The sequence below is a fragment of the Balaenoptera acutorostrata genome, chromosome 1 (genome assembly GCF_949987535.1).
Source record: "Balaenoptera acutorostrata chromosome 1, mBalAcu1.1, whole genome shotgun sequence".
Lineage (NCBI taxonomy): Eukaryota > Metazoa > Chordata > Mammalia > Artiodactyla > Balaenopteridae > Balaenoptera > Balaenoptera acutorostrata.
The window spans coordinates 99,788,624-99,812,987 of NC_080064.1; the positions used below are offsets into that span (position 1 = coordinate 99,788,624).

At 40.8% G+C, this 24,364-nt stretch overlaps 1 protein-coding gene across 4 annotated transcripts in view; it reads right to left on the bottom strand.

The window, feature by feature from the left end:
- ST7L (suppression of tumorigenicity 7 like) overlaps window positions 1–24,364 on the bottom strand; it is a 151,711-nt gene that overhangs the window by 27,575 nt on the left and 99,772 nt on the right. The window lies entirely within an intron of this gene.

Consider the following 24,364-nt stretch of genomic DNA (forward strand, 5'->3'; position numbering starts at 1 on the left):
AAACTCCAGGCACAGATGGTTTCATTAATGAATCCTACAAACATTCAAAGAAACAAAATACTAATTCTACAGAAACTTCTCCAGAATACTGAAGAGATTGGATCACTTCCCAACTCATTCTATAAGGCCAAGCAGTAACATGACAAAGAAAGATACAAACCAACTTCCCTCATGAACAAACATGCCAAAAAATCTTAACAACATTTTAACAAATAAAATCCAATAATATATAAAAAGATTATACATAATGACCAACTTGGGTTTATCTCAGGAATTCAAGGTTGGTTTGACATTTGAAAACCAATCAATGTAATTCACCATATTAACAATTCAAAAAAGAAAAACTATATGATCATGTCAATATTCCCAGGTGATACAGTTCTGGAGATGAGAGAAGTGATTCCATCAGTGAAAGAATTTCCTGATCAACATCATTGAAGATTACTCAAAATTTTCAAAGGCTTATGAGCCCAAGTTTGTTACTACATTATCATATTTACTGAATATATTTTCTGGAAAGTAACTTTAATACAGTTTACTCTCAAGGGAAAAAAAAACAGATTTTTGAAATGTGGCTATTGTAATTATCCATCAAATCCAATGTCTGAGACAACTGGTAAAATGTCAAAGCATTTGGCTTTGAGGAAAATAAATGCAGATCTTTAGTGAAAATAATAGATTCAAAAAAAGCATTTGACAAAATCCAACATACATTTCAGATAAAAACTCAGCAAACCAGAAACAGAAGGGAACTTCCTTGACCTGATAGTGGACATCAAAGAAAAAACCTACAGCTTATATCAAATTTAATCATAAAAGACTAAACACTTTCCCCTAAGATTAGGAATAGGGCATTAATACCCACTTTTACCACTTTTCTATTCAAATATTATATTGGAGGTATTAGCCAGTGCAGTAAAGCAAGAAAAAGAAATAAAGATATTCAGATTAGAAAGGGAGGAGTAAAACTGTCTTTGCAGAAAATATAATTGTCTAAGTAGAAAATCTAATGGAGTCTTTCTTTAAAAAGCTACCAGAACTAATAAGTGAATTTATCAAGGTTACAGAAGAGATCAATTGTCTTTTTACTAGCAATGGAAATAGTAATAAACAGTACCATTTATAATAGCATCAACAATATGAAATACTTAAGGATAAAGCTGACAAAAAGTACACAAGACTTATACACTGAAAACGACAACATTGCTGAGAGAAGTTGAAAAAAGCCTAAATAAATGGAGAGACATACTGTTTTCATGAATCAGAAGACAATGTTGCTAAGATGCCAGTTCTCCCCAAATTGATCAATAGATTTAATGCAATCCCAATCAAAATCTCAACAGGCTTTTTTGTAAAAAGTGATAATTCTAGGGCTTCCCTGGTGGCGCAGTGGTTAAGAATCTGCCTGCCAATGCAGGGGACATGGGTTCGAGCCCTGGTCTGGGAAGATCCCACATGCCGCGGAGCAACTAAGCCCGTGAGCCACAACTACTGAGCCTGCGCGTCTGGAGCCTGTGCTCCGCAACAAGAGAGGCCACGATAGTGAGAGGCCCGCGCACCGCGATGAAGAGTGGCCCCCGCTCGCCGCAACTAGAGAAAGCCCTCACACAGACACGAAGACCCAACACAGCCAAAAATAAATAAATTAATTAATTAATTAATTTTTTTTAAAAAGTGATAATTCTAAAATTTTTACAGAAATACAAAGAAACTAACATAGTCAAAACAACTTTGAATGGTAAGAGCAAAACTGGAAAATGTCACTACCTGACTTTAAGATTTCTTATAAAACTACATTAATTAAGACAGAGTGGTACTGGCATAAAAATAAGCAGATCAATGGAACAGAATAGAAAGTCTAGAAATAGACCCTTGAATATGTAATCAGGTGATTCTGACAAAGGTGCAAAAGCAATTCAATAAAGAAAGTATAGTCTTTTCAACAAATGGTTCTGGAGCAATTGGATATCCATCCACATGCAAAAACTAAAATTTGATCCATATCTCATACCATATATAAAAATTATCTCAAGATATATTGTACATCTAAATGTAAAACCTACAACTATAAAATCTGTAGAAAAAACATAGGATAATATCTTTGTGACCTCAGGCTAGGCAAAGATTTCTTAATATGATGTCAAAAGTACCATCCATAAAGAACAAATTGATAAGTTGGAACATTATCAAAATCAAAAACTTCTGCTCTTTGAAAGACACTATTAAGAGAATGGAAAGACAAGTCATTGACTAGAAAAATATATTTTCAAATCACCTATTTCATAAAGGACTGACATCCTAAATATACAACGAACTCTCAAAACTCTATAGTAAGAAAGCAACCCAATAAAAATGGGGAAAATGTTCTACAAGATACTTCAAAAAAGAAGACATACAAGAGGCAAATAAGTAATTGGAAAGATACTCAACACTGTTAGTCATTAGGAAAATGTAAATTAAAACCACAATGAGATATCACTACACACCTATTAGAAGGGCTAAAATTAAAATGACTTTCCATATTCAGTGTTGATGAGGAAGTGGAGCAACTGGAACTGCTCATAGGAGTATAAATGGTACAACCGATTTGAAAAATAGTTTGGTAGTTTCCTTAAGAGTTAAATATACACTTACCTACCATATGATTCTACCTCTAGGTATTTATCCCAAAGAAATATAAGTACACGTCTATGCAAAAATTGTAAAATAATGTTCAATGTGTAATAGCAAAAACCTAGAAATTACCCTAATATCTACCAACAAGTGAATGGATGAATAAACTGTGGTATATCCATACAATACCACTCAGCCATAAAAAGAATGAACTATCAACACATGCAACAATATGAATGAATCTCAAAATAATTATGTTGAATGAAAGAAAAACAGGTTAAAAAAAAGAGAGAAACCCAGGTGGAAACAGGGTCCTGAAACAAGTATGGGAATTAAAGACTCTGGGGGGACCCAGTCAGAGGGACCCTCTCACACTTTTGTGAGTTTTATTTTTAGGAGCTCCACCAGATTCTTACAGTGATTATCGGAGAAAAATCTTCTCATGCTTCCACCAGGGGGAGGAAAAAAGTAACTGTTTTGAAATACCCCAGACCATTCTGGGGGTTTGTCTGCTTTTTGGTTTTGGGTTTTGTTGTTTTTTTCTTCCAGTTTTATTGAGATATAATTGACATACAGCACCATATAAGTTTAAGGTGTACAGCATAATGATCTGACTTACATACATCATGAAATGATTACCACAATAAGGTTAATGAACATCCGTCATCTCATATAGACAGAAAATTAAAGAAATAGAGAAAAAATTTTTTTCCTGGTGATGAGAACTCTTATTATTTACACTCTTAACAACTTTCATATATAACACACAGCAGTGTTAATTTATCCTGTTGTAGATTACATCCCTACTATCTATCTTATAACTAGAAGCTTGTACCTTTTGACCACCTTCATCCAATTCCCTCCACCATATACCTCTGGTAACCACAATTCTGATCTCTTTTTCTATGAGCTTGCTTGTTTGTTTGTTTGTTTGTTTGTTTTTGAAGTATAATTGACCTACAACACTCTATTAGTTCCTGGTGCACAACGTAGTGATTAGATGTATCTGTACATTAGAAACTGATCATCACAATAAGTCTAGTTACCATCTGTCACCATACAAAATATTGCATAATTATTGACTGTGTTCCCAACACCGTACATTTCATACCCACACTTGTTTATTTTGTAACTGAAAGTTAGTACCTCTTAATCTCCCTATTTCTCTCATTCCCCCACTCCTCTCCCCTCAGGCAACCACCCATTTGCTCTCTGTACCTATGACTCTGTTTCTGTTTTCTTATGTTTGTTCATTAGTTTTGATTTTAGATTTCACATATAAGTGATATCATACAATATTTGGCTACTGTAAATAATGCTGCAATGAATATAAGGATGCACATGTTTTTTTGAATTAGTGTTTTTGTCTTTTTGGATAAATACCTAGGAATGGAATTGTTAGATTGTATGGTAGTTCTAGTTTTAGTTTTTTTGAGAAAACTCCATACTGTTTTCCATAGTGGCTGCACCAATTTACATTCCCAACAACAGTGTACAAGGGTTCCCTTTTTGCCACATCCTCACCAACATTTGTTATTTGTGGTCTTTTTGATGACAGCCATTCTGGTGGGTGTGAGGTGATATCTCATTGTGGTTTGATTTGCATTTGTCTGATGATTAATGATGTTGAGCATCTTTTCATGAGCCTGTTGGGCATCTATATGTCTCCTTTGGGAAAATGTCTCTTCAGGTCTTCTGCCCATTTTTTTAATCAGGTTGTTTGTTTTTTTTATTTTGAGTCGTATGAGCTGTTTATATATATTGGGTATTAACCCCTTATTAGTCATATCATTTGTAAATATTTTCTCCCATTCCATAGGTTGTCTTTTAGTTTTGTCAATGGTTTCCTTTGCTGTGCAAAAGCTTTTAAGTTTAATTAGGTCCCATTTGGTTTTTTTGTTTTTGTTTCCTTTGCCTTAGGAGACAGATCCAAAATAATACTGCTACATTTTATGTCAAAGAGTGTTCTGCCTATGCTTTCTTCTAAGAGCTTTACAGTTTCCAGTCTTATATTTAGGTGCTGAATTCTTTTAGCTTTTGCTTATCTGTAAAACTTGTTCGCTCCTTCAAATCTGAATAATAGCCTTGCCAGGTAGAATATTCTTGGTTGTAGGTTTTCCCTTTCATCCCTTTAAATGTATCGTGCCACTCCCTTCTGGTCTGCAGAGCAATATGCTCTAGGGGTGTCCCCTATATGAGCTGCGTGGGCCCTTCTGTTGTGATGGACTGACTACTATAGGTGTGCTTGTAGGCATGGCTGGATCCTGACCCAGTTGATTGTCAGGTCTTGCCTAGTGCAGAGGTTTCCAGCTGCTGATGGGCAGGGCTCAGTCCTAGCCCAGCTAGCTGTATGGCCTGGGGAGTCCCAGTCCTGGTGCTGGCCCACTGGTGGCAGGGCCAGGTCACAAGGTGGCTGGCTGTAGAGGCCCAGGGGGTCCCGAGGCCAGGGCCGGACCACTGGTGGGTGGGCCCAGGTCCCAGGATCTCTGACTGCAGGGGCCTTGGGGGGGTTCTGAAGTTGGTATGGACCTGCTGGTGGGTGGGGCCAGGGCCCAGGAGGTCCCAGGGCTGGTGTTCACCCACTGGTGGGTGAGGCTGGGTCTCAGAGCTAGTGTCAGCCCGCTGGTGGGCAGGGCCAGGTCCCAAGAGCTGGCTGCAAAGTCCCAGGGGTCCCAGGGCTAGTGCCAGCCCACTGGTGGGTGGGACCATGTCCTGGGTCTGCTGGTAGGTGTGGCTGGGTCCTGGAATGGCTGCAGGCTCAAGGTGGTCTAGGGCAGCCTGCCTTCTTGTGGGCGGGACTGTGTCCCCACCCAGCTAGCTGATTGTCCCATTTCCCAGGACCAGAGCCAACAGGCTGATGGGTGGGGCCAGGTCCCTGCATTAATAAGTTAGAGGGAGGGGACTCCCCTGGTGGCACAGTAGTTAAGAATCCACCTGCCAATGCAGGGGACACAATTCGAGCCCTGGTCCGGGAAGATCCCACATGCCGCAGAGCAACTAAGCCCATGCACCACAACTACTGAGCCTGTGCTCTAGAGTCCATGAGCCACAACTACTGAGCCCGCATGCCACAACTACTGAAGCCCGCGTGCCTAGAGCCCGTGCTCTGCAACAAGAGAAGCCACTGCAATGAGAAGCCTGTGCACCGAAATGAAGAGTAGCCCCCACTCACCGCAATTAGGGAAAGCCTGCACACAGCAACAGAAGACCCAACGCAGCCAAAAAATAAATATAATTAATTAATTTTAAAAAAACAAAAACAAAATCTTAGAGGGAGGATTCCAAAATGGTGCTTGCCAGCTCCAGTGTCCTCATAATAGAATGAGCTCCCAAAAATGGCTGCTACCAGTATCTATGTCCCCATAGTGAGCTCCAGTTCCCTCCTGCCTATTCAGGAGGCTTTCCAAGATCAGCAAGTGTGTCTGACCCTTCTTTCAAATTACAGCTTCTGCCCTTGGTCTTGGAGTATGTGAGACATTGTGTGTGCTCTTTAAGAGAGAATTCTGTTTCCTACAGCCCCCTGGCTTCCCCAAAATCAAGCCCTACTGGCCCTCAAAGCCAAGTGTTCTGGGGTTCATCCTTCCGGTGCAGGACTCCCCAGGTTGGGGAGCCTGATATGGTGTTTGGACCCCTCATTCCTTAGAGACAACCTCTGCAATTGTGATTATCTTCCTACTTGTGGATCACCTACCTGGGGGTGTGGGTCTTGACTATACTGTGTCTCTGCCCCTCCTACATCTCATTGTGGTTCCTTCTTTATATCTTTAGTTGCAGAAGATCTTTTCTGCTAGTCTTCAGGTCATTCTCATTGACAGTTGCTCTGTAAATAGTTGTAATTTTGGTGTGCCCATGGGAAGAGGTGAGCTCAGGGTCTTCCTACTTTACCATCTTGACTTCACACTTAAGAGCATTTTTAACAAGGCCTGCCCTCAGGAGAAAACTATTTCACTTGAGCCTAAACACTGGTGTTTTTCAGAGCCTAACTGAACAGGGGAAAGGGAAATATGCAACTCCAATACACTCTAGTCTTCCATATGGAAAAAGAGGAATACCCAACTCTAGCCCACTCTATTCATTTTTTCCCTTGTAACTGGGTGGGTTGGGGAGTGGGGTGGTCTGAGAAGCACTTGGGAAGTTCATAGTTCAGAAGAATAGGCTCATTAAAAAAACTGAGACCTAATCAAGGGCTATAGAATGCTTCCTCTCCTCCCACATCTTATCACCACATTGCTAAAAGTCTATTTACTGAAGTTCCTTTTACCCAGTACATAATGTCCAGCTATCAAGAAAAAATTACAAGGCACTCTAAAGGGTAAAAAAGCAGTTTGAAGAGACAGGGCAAGCATCAAAAACAGACTCAAATATGGCAGATATGTTGGGAATATCAGACCAGGAATTTAAAACAACTATCACTAATTACTAAGCACTCTAATGGACAAAATAGACAGCATGCAAGAACAGACAATGTAATGTAAGCAGAGAGCTGGAAATTCTAAGAATCAAAGAGAAATATTAGAGATCAAAGACACTGTGACAGAAATAAAGAATGCCTTTGATGAGCACATTTAGTAGATGGCATACAACTGAGGAAAGAATCTCTGAACTTGAGGATATCTCAATAGAAATTTCCAAAACTGAAAAGCAAAGAGAAAAAAAGATGGAGAATAAAACAGAAAAGAATATCCAAGAAATGTGGGACAACTACAAGAAGTGTAACATACATGTAAGAGGAATACCAGAAAGAGAGAAAGGAACAGAATACTTGAAGCAATAATAACTGAGAATTTCCCCAAATTAATATCAGATACCAAGCCACAGATCCAAGAAGCTCAGAGAACACCAAGCAGTATAAATATAAATATATCTATACAGGCATATCTAGGAGATATTGAGGGTTTGGTTCCAGACCACCTCAATAAAACAAATATCTCAACAAAGTGAGTTGCATGAATGTTTTGGTTTCCTAGGACATATAAAAGTTATGTTTATACTATACTGTAGTCTATTAAGTGTGCAATAACATTAGGTCGAAAAAAGCAATGTACATAACTTAATTTAAAAATAATTTATTGCTAAAAAAATGCTAACCATCATCTGATAATGCATGGTTGCCATAAACCTTCAATTTGTAAAAAAGAATTATAATTGATACGCTAAAGAGAGAAAATGGGTTCATGTAAAATGCTCAATTAAAACCATAAAAGGCAGAAAAAGAATGAAAGACAAAAACAGGAACAAAGAACAAGGGCAATGAATAGAAAACAGAAACAAATATGGTAGATATCAATCCAACTATGTCAGTAATCATTTTAAAGTCAATGGTCTAAATATGCCAATTAAAAGACAGAGATTGTAAGAGTGGATCAAAAAACAAAATGCAACCTGTATGTTGTCTACACAAAACCCATTTTAAATATAAAGAAACATACAGATCAAAAGTAAATGAACAGAGAAAGATATATCATGCTAATATTAATCAAAAGAAAGCAGGAGTGGGGACTTCCCTGGTGGTCCAGGGGGTAAGGCTCTGTGCTCCCAATGCAGGGGGCCCAGGTTCGATCACTGGTTGGGGAACTAGATCCCCCATGCATGCTGCAACTAAAGAATTTACATGCCACAACTGAGTCCACATGCCGCAACTAAAGATCCCACATGCTGCAGTGAAGATCCCTCATACCACAACTAAAGATCCAGCATGAGCCAAAAATAAATAAATAAATAATAAATAACTTTAAAAAAGAAAAAGAAAGCAGGAGTACTATGTTACACATGGGGAATTAACATAATATTGCAAGTCAAGTATACTTCAATAAAAAGCTTTTAAAATAAAAAAAGGAAAGGAGTAGCTATATTAATTTCAGACAAAGCAGACTTCAAAGTAAGGAAAATTATCAGGGATAAAGAGGGCTATTACACAATGATAAAGGAGTCAATTTTCCAAGAAGACTTATCAATCTTTAATGTGTATACCTAACAAGAGAGCATCAAAATACATGAGGGAAAAATGGATAGAACAGCAAAGAGAAATACATGGATCCACCATTACAGTTGAAGACTTCAACACCCCTCTATCAGAAATGGCCAAATCTAGAAGGCAGAAAATCAGTAAGAACATAATTGAACTCAACAGCACTATCGATTAACTGGTTGCATTTGACATCTACTGACCATTTCATCCAACAACAGCAGAATACATATTCTTCTCAAGCTCACATGAAACATTCACCAAGACAGACCACATCCTGGGCCAGAAAACACACCTTGACAAATTTAAAGGAATAGAAATCATACAATGTCTGTTCGCAGACCACAGTGGAATTAATCCAAAAATCAGGGACTTCCCTGGTCGTCCAGTGGGTAAGACTCTGCACTTCCAGTGCAGGGGGCCCAGGTTCAATCCCTGGTCAGGGAACTAGATCCCACATGCATGCCGCAACTAAAGAGCCTGCATGCTGCAACAAAGATCCCGCGTGCCACAAGGAAGATCCCACATGCAGCAGCGAAGATCCCACGTGCTGCAACTAAGAACCAGCACAGCCAAACAAATACATAAATAAACATTTTTTTTAAAAATCCAGAAATCAATGACAGAAAGATAGCTGGAAAATCCCCAAATACTTGGAGATTAAACAACACACTTCTAAACAGTTGGGTCAAGGGAGAAATCACAAGACAAAATTTTAAAATATTTTAAACTAAATAAAAGTGAAGGGCTTCCCTGGTGGCGCAGTGGTTGAGAATCTGCCTGCCAATGCAGGGGACACGGGTTCGAGCCCTGGTCTGGGAAGATCCCACATGCCGCGGAGCGACTAGGCCCGTGAGCCACAATTACTGAGCCTGCGCGTCTGGAGCCTGTGCTCCACAACAAGAGAGGCCGCGATAGTGAGAGGCCTGCGCGCCGCGATGAAGAATGGCCCCCACTTGCCGCAACTGGAGAAAGCCCTCACACAGAAACGAAGACCCAACACAGCCATAAATAAATAAATAAATAAAATATTAAAAAAAAAAAAAAAGTGAAAATACAACTTATCAAATTTTATGAAATGCAGCAAAAACAATCCTTAGAGGGAAAGTTATAACACTGAATGCACATATTAGAAAAAAAAATCTAAAATTAATAATGTAAGCTTCCACCTTAGGGAGCTAGAAAAAGAAGAGCAAATCAACTATAAGTAAGCAGAAGAAAAGAAATAATAAAAATTACAGCAGAAATCAATGAAAATGGGACTTCCCTGGTGGTCCAGTGGGTAAGACTCCACACTCCCAATGCAGAGGGCATGGGTTTGATCTCTGGTTGGGGATCCCACATGCATGCCACACTAAGAGTTCGCATGCCACAACTAAATATGCCACAACGAAGATCCCGCATGCCACAACTAAGACCCAACACAGCCAAAATAAATAAATAAATAAATATGTTTTAAAAAAAGAATTTATTTTTAAAAAGAAAGAAATCAATGAAATTGAAAACAGGAAATCAATATAGAAAATCATACAATGAGGTATCACCTCTCTCCAGTCAGAACAGCCATCATCAAAAAGTCTACAAGTAATAAATGCTGGAGAGGGTGTGGAGAAAAAGAAACCCTCCTACACTGTTGGTGGGAATGTAAATTGGTACAGCCACTGTGGAGAACAGGATGGAGGTTCCTTAAAAAACTAAAACTAGGGCTTCCCTGGTGGCGCAGTGGTTGAGAATCTGCCTGTCAATGCAGGGGACACGGGTTCGAGCCCTGGTCTGGGAAGATTCCACATGCCGCGGAGCAACTGGGCCCGTGAGCCACAACTACTGAGCCTGCGCGTCTGGAGCCTGTGCTCCACAACAAGAGAGGCCACGACAGTGAGAGGCCCGCGCACCGCGATGAAGAGTGGTCCCCGCTCGCCGCAACTAGAGAAAGCCCTCGCACAGCAACGAAGACCCAACACAGCCAAAAATAAATAAATAAATAAATAATTAAAAAAAAAAAAAAAAAAAAAACAACTAAAACTAGGGTTACCATATGCTCCTGCAATCCCACTCCTGGGCATATATCCAGAGAAAACTCTAATTCGAAAAGAAACATGCACCCCACTGTTTATAGCAGCATTATTTACAACAGCCAAGACATGGAAGCAACCTAAATGTCCATCAACAGCTGAATGGATAAAGACAATATTGTACATATATGAAATGGAATACTACTCAGCCATAAAAAAGAATGAAATAATACCATTTGCAGCAACATGGATGGACCTACAGATTACCATACTAAATGAAGTAAGCCAGACAGAGAAAGACAAATAAAGACAAATAGCATATGATATTGCTTATATGTGGAATCTAAAAAAAAAAATGATACAAACGAACTTATTTACAAAACAGAAACAGACTCACAGACATAGAAAACAAAATTATGGTTACCAAAGGGGAAAGGGGGGGGAGGGAGATAAATTAGGAGTTTGGGATTAACATATATACACTATTATATATAAAATAGATGACCAACAAGGACCTACTGTATAGCACAGGGAACCATACTCAATATTTTGCAGTAACTTATACGGGAAAAGAATCTGAAAATTCAGATATATATATATATCTGAATTACTATGTAAAAAGTGAAAATCCCTCTACCACCATATCTCCCATTCCATACCCCTTCTTATTTTTTAAAATATTTATTTATTTATTTTGGCTGTGCCAGGTCTTAGTTGTGGCATGCGAACTCTTAGTTGAGGCATGCATGCAGGATCTAGTTCCCCAACCAGGGATCGAACCCGGATCCCCTGCACTGAGAGCGCAGAGTCTTACCCACTGGACCACCAGGGAAGTCCCTCCATACTCCTTCTTAGAGTTAAGCATAATTACTTATTTCCTTCCAGATACTGTTATGAACTTGCTGTCATAAAGTATACATAATTATTTTAATAGAACTGGCATCAACTACTCACATTATACTCTTAACAACATACTTAGGTTATTTGCTATTCTTTGTAGTTGCCATGTAATATTCCAAGCTGTGCATATATCATAATTTACTTAACTGTTCTCCTATTGATGAACATCTAGGTTATGTCCAGATTTATGGTACAATCAGTATTACACATATATCTTGGAGAAATATGTGAGTATTTCTCTTGAAGTGAAACTGCTAGGTCAAAGGGCATGCCTGTTTTCAATTTTGATACATATTACCACAATGTCCTTTAAAAAGATTTTACCACTTTACACTTTTAACAACAATATATTATTGCCAATTTCCCTATACCCTTACCAAATTTGGACACAAGTATTTTAATTTTTTTCCAGTTTGATGGGTAAATAAGTGGTATCTTATTGTTTTATTCCATATTTCCCTGATTACCAATGCTCAATAAACATTTGTAGTTCTGAGAATTGTCTATTCATAGGCTTTGCCCATTTTTAGTGTCCTTTTAAAAAAATTAGGCTGTTTTTTAGAGCAGTTTTAGGTTCACAGCAAAATTGAGAGGAAGGTGCATAGATTTCCCATATATCCTTTACCCCTACATATGCACAGTTTCCCCCACTATCAAAATCCGACAACAGAGTGGTACATTTCTTACAATCTATGAACCTACATTGACACATCATTATCACCCAAAGTCCATAGTTTACGTTAATGTTTATTCTTGGTGGTGTACATTTTATGGGTTTTGACAAATATACAATGATATGTATCCACCATTATAGTATCATATGGAATAGTTTCTACATCTTAAAAATCCTCTGTGCTCTGCCTTATATCACTCCCTCCCCCCAAACACCTGGTAACCACTGATGCTTTTATTGTCTCCATATTTTACTTTTCCCCAAATGTAATATAATTGTAATTATATAATTGAAATCATATAGTACGTATACTTTTCAGACTGGCTTATTTCACTTAGTAATATGCATTTAAGGTTCCTCTATGTCTTGATAGCTCATTTCTTTTTAGTGCTGAATAATATTCCATTGTCTAAATGCACCACAGTTTGTTTATTGAGTCACTTGTTGACGGACAATTGGTTTCTTCCAAGTTTTGGAAGATCAAGTGGGAAGAATGGGCATTTTGACAATATTGAGTCTTCCTATCCATGAACATGGACTATCTCTCCATTTATTTAGTTATTGATTTCATTCATCACAGTTTTGTAGTTTTCCACATATGGATCTTGTACATATTTTGTTAGATTTATCCCTAAATATTTCACTTTGGGGGGATGCTAATGTAAATGGCATTGTGTCTTTAATTTCAAATACCACTTGTTTGGACTTCCCTGGTGGCACAGTGGTTAAGAATCCACCTGCCAATGTAGGGGACACCGGTTCGAGACCTGGTCTGGGAAGATCCCACATGCCACGCAGCAGCTAAGCCTCTGAACCACAACTATTGAGCCTGTGCTCTAGAACCCACGTGCCACAACTACTGAAGACTGCATGCCTAGAGTCTGTGCTCCACAACAAGAGAAGCCACTGCAATGAGAAGCCTGCGCACCTCAAAGAAGAGCAGCCCCTGCTCGCCACAACTAGAGAAAGCCCATGTGCAGCAACGAAGAGCCAATGCAGCCATAAATAAATAAAGTAATTAATTTTAAAAAAATTAAACATCTATCCATGAACTAAAACAGACCTGGGAAAGCCCAAGCATTCAATTAAGAACCTCTGCACCTTAAACTTATGCAGTATTGTATGACAATTATATCTCAATGTAACTAGAAAAAATAAAGGGGAAATAAAGATATTCTAAGAAAAAAAGATTGGAAATAATCTATTAAAAAAAAAAAGAAGAACCTCCAGCCACATAGTGGAGCAAAAAGTGGACAATAACCACACAGAAAGAATTGCTAGGCAGATTGGCTTAGCAGAGATATCTGGAAACAGCTAGGAATAAAGAATAAAGTCAGGGGTTATCAGTAAAAGCCAGGCAGCAGATACATAGTCCCAGAGCAGCAGCCTGCTCTGCTTTGCAGCTGAGGACCTCAACAACCCTCATGACAGCCATGGACTCCATGCAGCTTTCGCAGTGCAAGACTCTGTAGTGTTTGACAGTGAAAATCCCAGTGGTCTGCTCCACAGAGGACACTGGAAGCTTTCACTACTGAGGTAATCAACAGCCATTGCCACTACAGACCCCCAGGGAGGAAGACGCTGCCATACGTCTCCATCAGAAGGAGCTGCTGTTGCACTGCCCGAGGACCAGGGCTTCCAGCCCCCGTTTCTCCCCTACACACACCACTTTAACACTGTGCAAGACAAAGAACTGGACAAGGAATTCAAAATAATTGTTTTAAGGACGCTCAGCAAGCTACAAGAGACTACAGACAGATAATTCAATAAAATCAGGAAAACAATATATGAACCAAACAAGATGTTCAACAAGAGGGACTTCCCTGGTGGTCCAGTGGTTAAGACTCCATGCTTCCACCACAGGGGGTATGGGTTTGATCCCTGGTTGGGGAACTAAAATCCCACATGCCATGCAGTGTGGCAAAAAAAAAAAAGTTCAACAAGAGCTAAAAATTGTAAAAAAAAACAAAAAAAAATTCTGGAGCTGAAAAATACAATGAATAAAATAAAAAATGCAATCAAAAGATCAACAACAGACTTGATCAAGCAGAAGAATGAATCTATAAACTCAAAGATGGGTCATTTGAAATCATCCAGTTAGAGAAGAAAAAAGAATGAAAAAGAATGAAGAAAGACTACATGAATTATGGGGCACCATAAAGTAAAACAATGTAAAACAGTGTTGCATTACAGGAGTTCCAGAAGGAGAAGAGAGAGAGAGAAAGGGACAGAAAGTTTATTTAAAGAAAAAATAATTGAAAACTTCCCAAATCTGGGAGGCATATGGACATTGAAGTACATGAAGCTCACAGGTCCCCATATAGATTCAACTCAAAGATGACTTCACCAAAACACATTATAATAAAACTTTCAAAAATCAGATACAAAGATAATTTTGAAAGCAGTGAGAAAAAAAAAAAAACTTCATCTCATACAAAGGAACCCCCATAAGGCTATCAGTGGGGCTCTCAGCAGAAACCTTGCAGACTAGGACAGAGTGTAACAATATATTCAAAGTACTGATATTAAAAACTTCCAACCAAAAAGTTTTACCCAGCAAAGCTGGGTCCTTCAGAAATGAAGGAGAGATAAGACTTCCCAAGACAAACAAAAGCTGAGGGAATTCATCACCACTAGACCTGCCTTATAAGAAATATTAAAGGGGGTTCTTTAAGCTGAAACGAAAGAAATATGGATTAGTAATGTGAAAAAACATATGAAAGTATAAAACTCTCTGGTAAATGTAAGTATATTATCAAGTTAAGAATACTCTACTGTAATGGTGGTGTGTAAATCACTTAACTCCACTATAAAGATTAAAAGACAAAAGTATTAAAAATAAATATAGCTACAATAATTTGTTAATGGTACACAATATAAAAAGATGTAAATTGTTGCATCAAAAACATGAAATGAGGGAGGAGTAAAAGGGTAGAATTTTTGTATGTGATCAAAGTTGTTATCAGCTTAAAATAGACTGTTACAACTATAAGATATTTTATGTAAGCCTCATGGTAAGCACAAAGCAAAAACCTATAGTAAATACACAAAAGATAAAGAGAAAGGAATCAAAGCATACCACTACAGAAAATCATCAAATCACAAAGGAAGATATGAATAGAGGAAGAAATAGAGGGACTACAAAACAGCCAGAAAACAATGAGAAAGTAAGAAGGCAATCCCATTACAGTAGTATCAAAAACAAAATTAGAAATAAATTTAACCAAGGAGGTGTAAGACCTATCCACTGAAAACTATAAAACATTGATGAAAGAAATTGAAGAAGACACAAATAAATAGATAGATATCCCATGTTCTTGGATTGGAAGAATTAATATTGTTAAAATGTCCTTACTACCAGAGGTGATCTACAGATTCAGTGCAATCCCTATCAAAATTCCAGCTGCCTTTTTCATAGAAATAGAAAAAACAATCCTAAAAGGTATGAAACCACGAAAGACCCCGAATAGCCAAAGTAATTTTGAGAAAAACAAAGATGGAGCCATTACACTTCCTGACTTCCAACTATATTATAAAGCTATAATAATCAAAACAGTATGGTACTGGCATAAAAACAGACATGTAAATCAATGGAACAAAACAGAGAGTCCAGAAATAAACCCCACACATATACAGTCAACTAATCTTTGATGAGGGCGCCAAGAACTCACAATGCAGAAACGATAGTCTCGTCAACAAATGGTGATGGGAAAACTGGATATTCACATGCAAAAGAATGAAACTGGGGACTTCCCTGGTGGTCCAGTGGCTAAGACTCTGCACTCCCAATGCAGGGGCCCCGGGTTCGATCCTTGGTCAGGGAACTAGATCCCACATAACACAACTAAGAGTTTGCATGTCACAACTAAATATCCCACATGCCACAACTAAAGATCCTGCTTGCTGCAATGAAGATCCCACATGTCACAATTTAAAAAAAAGATTCCACATGTCGCAACTAAAAACGATCCTGCATGGCAAAACTAAGACCCGGCACAGGGACTTCCCTGGTGGTGCAGTGGTTAAGAATCTGCCTTCCAATGCAGGGGACACAGGTTTGATCCCTGGTCCAGGAAGATCCCACATCCTGCGGAGCAACTAAGCCCGTGCACCACAACCACTGAAGCCCACGTGCCCTAGAGCCTGCGTGCCACAACTACTGAACATGCGAGCTGCAACTACTGAAGGCTTAGAGCCCATGCTCTGCAACAAGAGAAGCCACCACAATGAGAAGCCTGTGCACCCCAACGAAGAGTAGTCCCCACTCGCCACAACTAGAGAAAGCCCATGCACAGCAACAAAGACCCAATGCAGGCAAAAAAAAAAAAAAAAAAAAAGACCTGGCACAGCCAAATAAATAAATTTTTTTTTGGAAAAGGAATGAAATTGGACCCTTATCTTACCCACTCACAAAAATTAACTCAAAATGGATTAAAGACTTAAATGTAAGATCTGAAACTGTAAAACTCCTAGAAAAAAACATAGGGAAAAATCTCTTCGACATGGTCTTGGCAATGATATTTGGATAAGATGCCGAAAGCATAGGCAACAAAAGCAAAATTATACAAGTGATACTACATCAACTGAAAAACCTTTTCTGCACAGCAAAGGAAACAGTCAAAAAAATGAAAAGGCTATCTACAGAATGGGAGAAAGTATTTGGAATCCATGTATCTGACCAGGGGTTAATATCTAGGAGCTCGTAACTCAATAACAAAAACAAAAAACAAATAATCCAATTTAAAAATGGGCAAGAGAACTGAATAGACATTTTTCCAAAAAAGACATACAAGCGGCCAACAGGTACATGAAAAGGTGCTCAACATCATTAATCATTGGCGAAGTGCAGAGACACCACTTCACACCTGTTAGAATGGCTATCATCAAAAAGACAATAGATAAGAAATGTTGGCAAGGATGTGAAGAAAGGGGTACCCTGTACACTGCTGATGGAAAAGTAAACTGGTACAGCCGCTATGGAAAACAGTATGGAATTTCCTCAAAAAAGTAAAAATAGAACTACCATATTCTCCAGCAATCCCACTTCTGGGAATATATCTGAAGAAAGCAAAATCAGTATCCCAAAGAGATATCTGCACTACCATGTCCACTGCAGCATTACTCGTGATAGCCAAGATATGAAAACAACCTAAGTGTCCATTGACAAATGAATGGATAAAGAAAATGTAGTATACAATGGAATATTATTCAGCCATAAAAAAGAAGAAATCCTGCCATTTGTGACGACACAGATGAAACTTGAGGGCATTATGCTAAGTGAAATAAGCCAGACAGAGAAAGACAAATACTCTATGGTATCACTTACATGTGGAATCTAAGAAAAAAGTCAAACTTATAGAAACAGAGAGTAGAATGGTGGTTACCAGGGGCTGGTGGGTGGGGGAAATGGGAAAAGTTTGGTCAAAGGGTACAAACTGTCAGTTATAACATGAATAAATTTGGAGGGTCTAATGTTCAGCACGGTGAAGATAGTTAATAATACTGTAACGTATACTTGAAATTTGCTGAGAAAGTAGATCTTAAGCATTCTTGCCAAAAAAAAAAAAACTAACTGTATGAGGTGATGGAAGTGTTAATTAACTTAATTGTGGGAATCATTTCATAATGTGTATGTATATCAAATCATTATGTTTTACACTTTAAATATATGCAATTTTATTCATCAAGTATAACTCAATTTAAAAAACCCCACAGAATAAATGCCTTTCTAACTGAAGCAGAATCTTTACAGAGGGGTGACAGACAAAACTGTTAAGTGAAGCCTGATTGTCTTAGGGCTTGGATTACAGGCTAAAGAGTTTCTGTGTCATTATTCAGGCAGTGGGGAACTACAGAAGGTTTTTAATGATGGAGCAGTGTGATAAAGGCAGACATTTGGGGGACATCCCTGGTGGCGCAGTGGTTAAGAATCCTCCTGCCAATGCAGGGGACATGGGTTTGCACTCTGGTCCGGGAAGATCCCACATGCTGAGGAGCAACTAAGCCCATGCGCCATGACCACTGAGCCTGCACTCTAGAGCCCGCGAGCCACAACTATTGAGCCTGCATGCCACAACCACTGAAGCCCATGCAGCTAGAGCCTGTGCTCTGTGACGAGAAGCCACCGCAATGAGAAGCCCGCCCACTGCAACAAAAAGTAGGCCCCGCTCACCACAACTAGAGAAAGCCTACGCACAGCAATGAAGACCCAACATAGCCAATACATACATACATAAATAAATAAATAAATAAATAAATAAATAAATAAATAAATAAAATAAAATAATAAAGCCAGACATTTGGGGAAAAGAGTCTGACTGCAGGTTGAGCAGATCCAGTGGGGCTTTCTTTGATAGCTCAGGTATGAGGGTCTAAGGACTGCTTGAGGGTACTGTCTCTGGGAACAGAATAGCAGATGGGAGAGACTTTGAAAAAAAAAATGACATAATAAAAGATGAGGCACAAAAGTATACAAGATGACTCAGAAAATGACAGTGGTATCTGGATCATTTGGGAGACCGAAGCTCCAAGAGCTACTTGCCCAGAGTGGACCAACAATGTTCATTATTTGGTTGACAGGATAGCAGCCCTTGTGGTTTCTGAGTAACATTCTATGGATGGAAACATCTCTACTGAAATTGAAAGCCCCAAACCTAAGTTCTTTTATTTATTTATTTGTTTGTTTGTTTATTTATTTATTTATTTATGGCTGCATTGGGTCTTCATTGCAGAGCGCAGGCTTCTCATTGCAGTGGCTTCTCTTGTTGCGGAGCACAGGCTCTAGGCACGGGGGCTTCAGCAGTTGCAGCATGCAGGCTCAGTAGTCGTGGCGCACGGGCTTAGTTGCTCTGCGGCATGTGGGATCTTCCCGGACCAGGGCTCGAACCCGTGTCCCCTGCATTGGCAGGTGGATTCTTAACCACTGCAAACCTAATTTCTAAAGTCAGGAAGCTGCCCTAAATGTGTATCTCTTGGCCAAATTGGGTTTACCTGGCTATGGCAATGAGAGAAATTAATCTTTGCTAAAGCAAAGCAAATATCAAACTTACTAAATCACAGACTTATTCACAGTAGAAACTCAGGCTGATATGCAGGGGCAAGAGGGAGATTTCATCAGAAAGAAAGAGCTCTGATTCCAGAATTGTCTATAGTCGTCCAACAATCATTTATTATGCATTTGATATTTTAGGGTTTGTGACACTTCTCAGCTGTTTACGAAAAATGAGACAGGCAACTCTCCCATTGCTAAATGATTTTGCACCACAGGAAGGAAGCACAGAACTTTGCACATTAACTTCACAGAGCTACTATGACTTGCGGAATGATGATCATGCTGACACGGACTGGGAAGTGTTGAAAGCGTAGCTGATTGGGGGTGGGGGGAAGGCAAGGGTATGATGACAAACATGACCAGAGGACTCAGTAGAGATGTTTCAAAGCTAGGGATTTCAAATTGGGAATCTAGAATCACAGTAATGGATGAGATCACTAAGGCAGCAGTTCTCAAAAAGGTTCATAATAATACTAAGATGTCATTTGACCTTCTCACACTCATTCCCTCTTGAGTGTAGAGTGGAGTTTTCCAGAGCTATAAGACATGCAATATCACAACAGGTTGAATGTAGAAGCAAATATGAGAATCCTGCTATTAAGCCAGACCTTAAAGATATTTGCAAAAATGTTACATAATGCCATTCTTCTCACTGTTTTTGTTTTGGACATTATAGTTATTTTTCATAGAACATGACATTAATATTAGCAAGTATTGAGTTTATTATTGTTAATTTTATTTTTTTAAAATATTTACTCATTTATTTATTTGGCTGCTTTGGGTCTTAGTTGCGGCACACAGGATCTTCGCTGCAGCATGTGGGATCTTAGTTCCCCCACCAGGGATTGAACCCACGTTGCCTGCATTGGAAGGCGGCTTCTTAACCACTGTACCACCAGGGAATTCCCTACTATTGTTAATTTTAAATTAATTAAAATATATAAATATTTTAAAAGATTTTAATCTTTTAAAACAAACTTTAATTTTTAGAACAGTTTTAGATTTATAGAAAAATTACAAAGATAGTACAGAGAGTAGCCAGGTACCTCACACCCAGTTTCCCCTATTTTTAACATCTTACTTTCATTACAAATGTGTGGCGCATTTGCCAAAATTAATGAACCAATATTGACATTATTATTATTTAATAAAATCCATATGTTATTCAGATCTCCTCAGTTTTCCCCTAATGTCCTTTATCTTTTCCAGGATCCCATCCAGGATACAACATTACATTTAGTTGTCATGACTCCTTAGGTGCCTCTTGGCCATGACAGTTTCTCAGACTTTGCTTGGTTTTGAATGACCTTGACAGTTTTGTGGAGTGATTACTAGTCAGGTATTTTGTAGAATGTCCCTCTGATGGAATTGGTCTGATGTTTTTCTTATAGTTAGGCTTGGGTTATGGGGAGGAAAACCACAGAGGTGGTGTCATTTTCATCACATCGTATCAAGTGTACACACTAACAACACGACTTATCACTGTTGGTGCTCACCTTGATCCCCTGACTGAGGTCTGTCAGATTTCTCCACTGTAAAGTTACTCCCCTCTCCCCCTCACACTCTTTTCTCTTCACACAGTTTTGTACTCCGGAAGTCACAACCTGCAGCCCTCACCTAAGGAATGGGGAGTTATACTCCACCTCCTCAAGGGCGAAGTAAATTATTTGGAATTGTTCTGTATGGGAGATCTGTCTCTTCTCCCTATATATTTATTTACTCAATCATTTATTTATATCATTATGGACTCAAGCACATTTACACTATACTTTGGGTTATAATTCAAAACTATTTTGTTGCTCAAATTGTCCAGCTTTGGCCACTGGGAGCACTTTCACTTTGGCTCTTGCGTTCGTTTTCATTTTCAGCATGGATAGATATAACCCACATAAATAAAAGCTCTTTGGGGTCCTTGATAAGTTTTAAGAGTGTAAAGGGATACTGAGACCCCGGAAGTTTCAGAAACTCTGCTCTACCGGACCCCCACCTGACCCTAACACCAGGTGTGGGCGTGGTTCTTCTGCAGGAAGAGGCTGCAGACAGGGCAGAAGCAAAGCAGGCCACACTCCCCGCACCCATGGGGACATCCACTTCTCAGTGCCACCCACTCCCTCTTAAGGTTTTCGAAGCTCACGCTGCCATGCCTTTCTAGGAAACGCCACTGCGGGGCGCACGTCCCACAGAGTGAGTCACCCACCAGAGAGTCAGGAAGGGGCAGGCATCTTGGCTCAGGCTCAGAGTTTTCCTACGCGGAGCTCGCGCCTTGGCCTGGCCTGATGGGTCTCCTCCCCACGCCAGGCTCTGTAGGCTCGCCCTCCTGGGGCACAACGGGCGTGTAGGTGTGGCGCCAGTGGAAAAGAGCGCTCCTGCGGCAGTGGCGGGGTGCGCAAGGAGGAGCTGGCGGGATCTCCAAACTTCAAAAGCGCACCCCCTATGCCCTCTACCTGCCCAATCCCCGCCGAAAGCAGCCGGACAGCTCCCCACCCTCCCCTCGCTGGCCGGGCTGGCTGAGCTGGGCCTTTCTTCTGCAAGCGCACAACGATAGACAGAGATAAACGGCTGCAGCTGGATACCAGACTAATTGATACAATAAGTTCTACAATTGTCTCGAAAATAAGGTAATGATCTGGCAGAGGGAATGCTTTGATCTTATCAGCCAAGAAAGACCTCTCCAACTTGAAGGCCTCTAACTTGAAGTGTGAAATTCAGGGACTGCCTGCTTGCTCTCCCCTCCTCCCCCACATCCCTGCTCCCTGCCTGACACTAAGGCTTTTCCGGAAGGGATGGAAAGACCCTTCTCTGAAAATGACTGGAGAAGAAAATATGCATGGAGAAGGGATTGCTTCTGGGCTGTTCGGGAACAGGGGGATGGCTGGAATGATTTCTCCAGCCCTAGAGAAGCTGTAGAAAAGCGGACGGGGGGTGGGGGAAGGGGGAGGAACAGACTGGGATTATGAAAACCCTGATTTGGTTCAAGCGTGATGAGGTTTCTTATACAGTTAGGGCTTGATTTGGGCTTTTGGGGCAGGAGGGGGTAACAGAGGGAGGAGAACCTTGGTCCTGCCTTCTCCAAGAATCTGCACACACACACACACACACACACACACACACACACACACACACACCTCTTGCTCTGCTTGCTCTGTGGGTGTCCCTGCCTGGCAGAGGCCCCAGCACAAAGAGGATTAGAGAGATGAGCTAATCTGGTTTGTATCCCAGACATGGCCCCAGAAAGGGACCTTGTCTACCCTGATGTTTAAGAGGGTAAAGGAGTGAGGGGGTCCTCCTTTTGGTGCCTGCTGGCTGACAGTATCCAAGACTCCTTCCCACTGAGGTCTGAAGGAGGCTGGAGTCCTAACTTTAGGGTGGAATTTAGAGAGCAGAGAAGCAGAACCCTCAGAAGACAGGATGGACTATGCTACAAGAAAAAAGAGATAAAGACAGAAAGAGGCCCTGACCGAGGGAAGTAGATATCCACCTTACTTGTTTCACCAGCGAGGAAATTGAGGCCAGGAGTGGGAAAGTGACTTATAGGGTCATGCAAATCATGTGTGGTTGAGCTGGGGAGAAAAAACTCTGAGTTCTTTCAGTCCAATGCACTTTGTACTGTGTTGGAGGGACTGCAGAAGGTGTGAGACAGAGGGCAAGAGAAAGAGAGAAACAGACACAAAGAGAAACAAAGATACACACCGAGAAAAATATAGAGAGGAACACACACACAGAAAAGACACGGAAAGAGAGATGAGGAGAGTGAAAGAAGAATGAGAGACAGTCATACAGATTCATAGAGAGAAAGATGGAGAGACAGAGATACACACCAAGAGACAAGGAGTGACAGAGATTGAAAGAGAGACAGAGGTTCCAACAGAGGAGGAAAGGCTGTCAGATACAGACACACAGAGAGACAAATGAAGACAGAAAGACAAACACCAAGAGGAATAGACACAGAATGACAGAAATATGAGCCAGAGACAGACCCAGAGAGATGGAGACACGGAAGAGAGAGAGGCAGAGTGAACCAAGGAAGGCAGAGTGGGAGGGAGGCAGATAGTGGGCTCTGCAGATTGTTCCACTGGAAGCAAATCTCACTTCCAGATTGTTCTGGGGCCCAAAACAGGTGGTGGGGAGAGAAAGAGAGTTCAGTGTGTAGCCTATCTGACATAGGCAGATTGTTGGAGGGGCTGGGGGCAACATGGGACCACCCTCCCCTGGGGTTAGGCTGGTCAGTGACCACCCAGGATCCCAGCAGCACACCCACTGGCCTCACACAGAACCTGGGCCACCCGCCCAGGATGGCTGTCAGCCCGCCCACCGCCTGGCTCCAGTCTGATTACAGCCAAAGTGCTAAAAGGCTCCAGACCCCCAGGCCCCGCCTCTACGGTCCCGCCTCCCCAGGCCTCCTCTTCCCCCTTCTCCCTTAGCTCTCTCTTTTCCTTTCTCCAGGCCCCATAGGGGAGCAGTCTACTCCCCTGTTTGGCCACTGGCTGGGAAGAAGAGGGTCTCTGTCTCTAGCCCCGCCCCACCAAGCCCCCTTCCCTGGTTTGGGGCTGGATGCTCCTTCCTGCAAAGCCCTCTTGGCCTGGCCTCTTTGAGACACGTTCCATGCCTCGCCTGGGAGCTCATAAATACCAAGGAGAGGCCGGGTCAGGCTGTGTACAAAGCATAGATCCCCACCCCACACGACTTAAAAGCCCCTGGGTTCTTCCCAATCTCCCTACTCTTCCCCAGACACCTGCCTGGGGTGGCTGGAGAGGAAGAAACAGGAGCGGGGGGCACTAGGGGCCTGGGTGAACCTGGCCCCATTTCAAATGAGACTTTTCTAGGTTTGCAAAGAAATCTCAGGAAAGGCGTCTCAGGGCCCCTTGTGCAAGCAGCAGGCTCAGGAATTCCTTGACTCCTATCCAAACCTCCCCCCAGCCCCTTCTCGGCCTTTCTCTCTGCTCGTTACCATCCACACCACCTCCCACCCACCGGGAAAGAGAGAAGGTCATCACCAAAGGGGCCTAGGGAAGGGGGGCCTATAAGGGGGGGTAGACCCGGGTGGAGTAAGAGCTGTTTACTCACACCCAAGCTCCCCTTAGCTCATCTCCACTCCCATTCAGGGCCAGTAAAAATTCAAAATCATTCAGCCACACACAGCTGAGAATAGA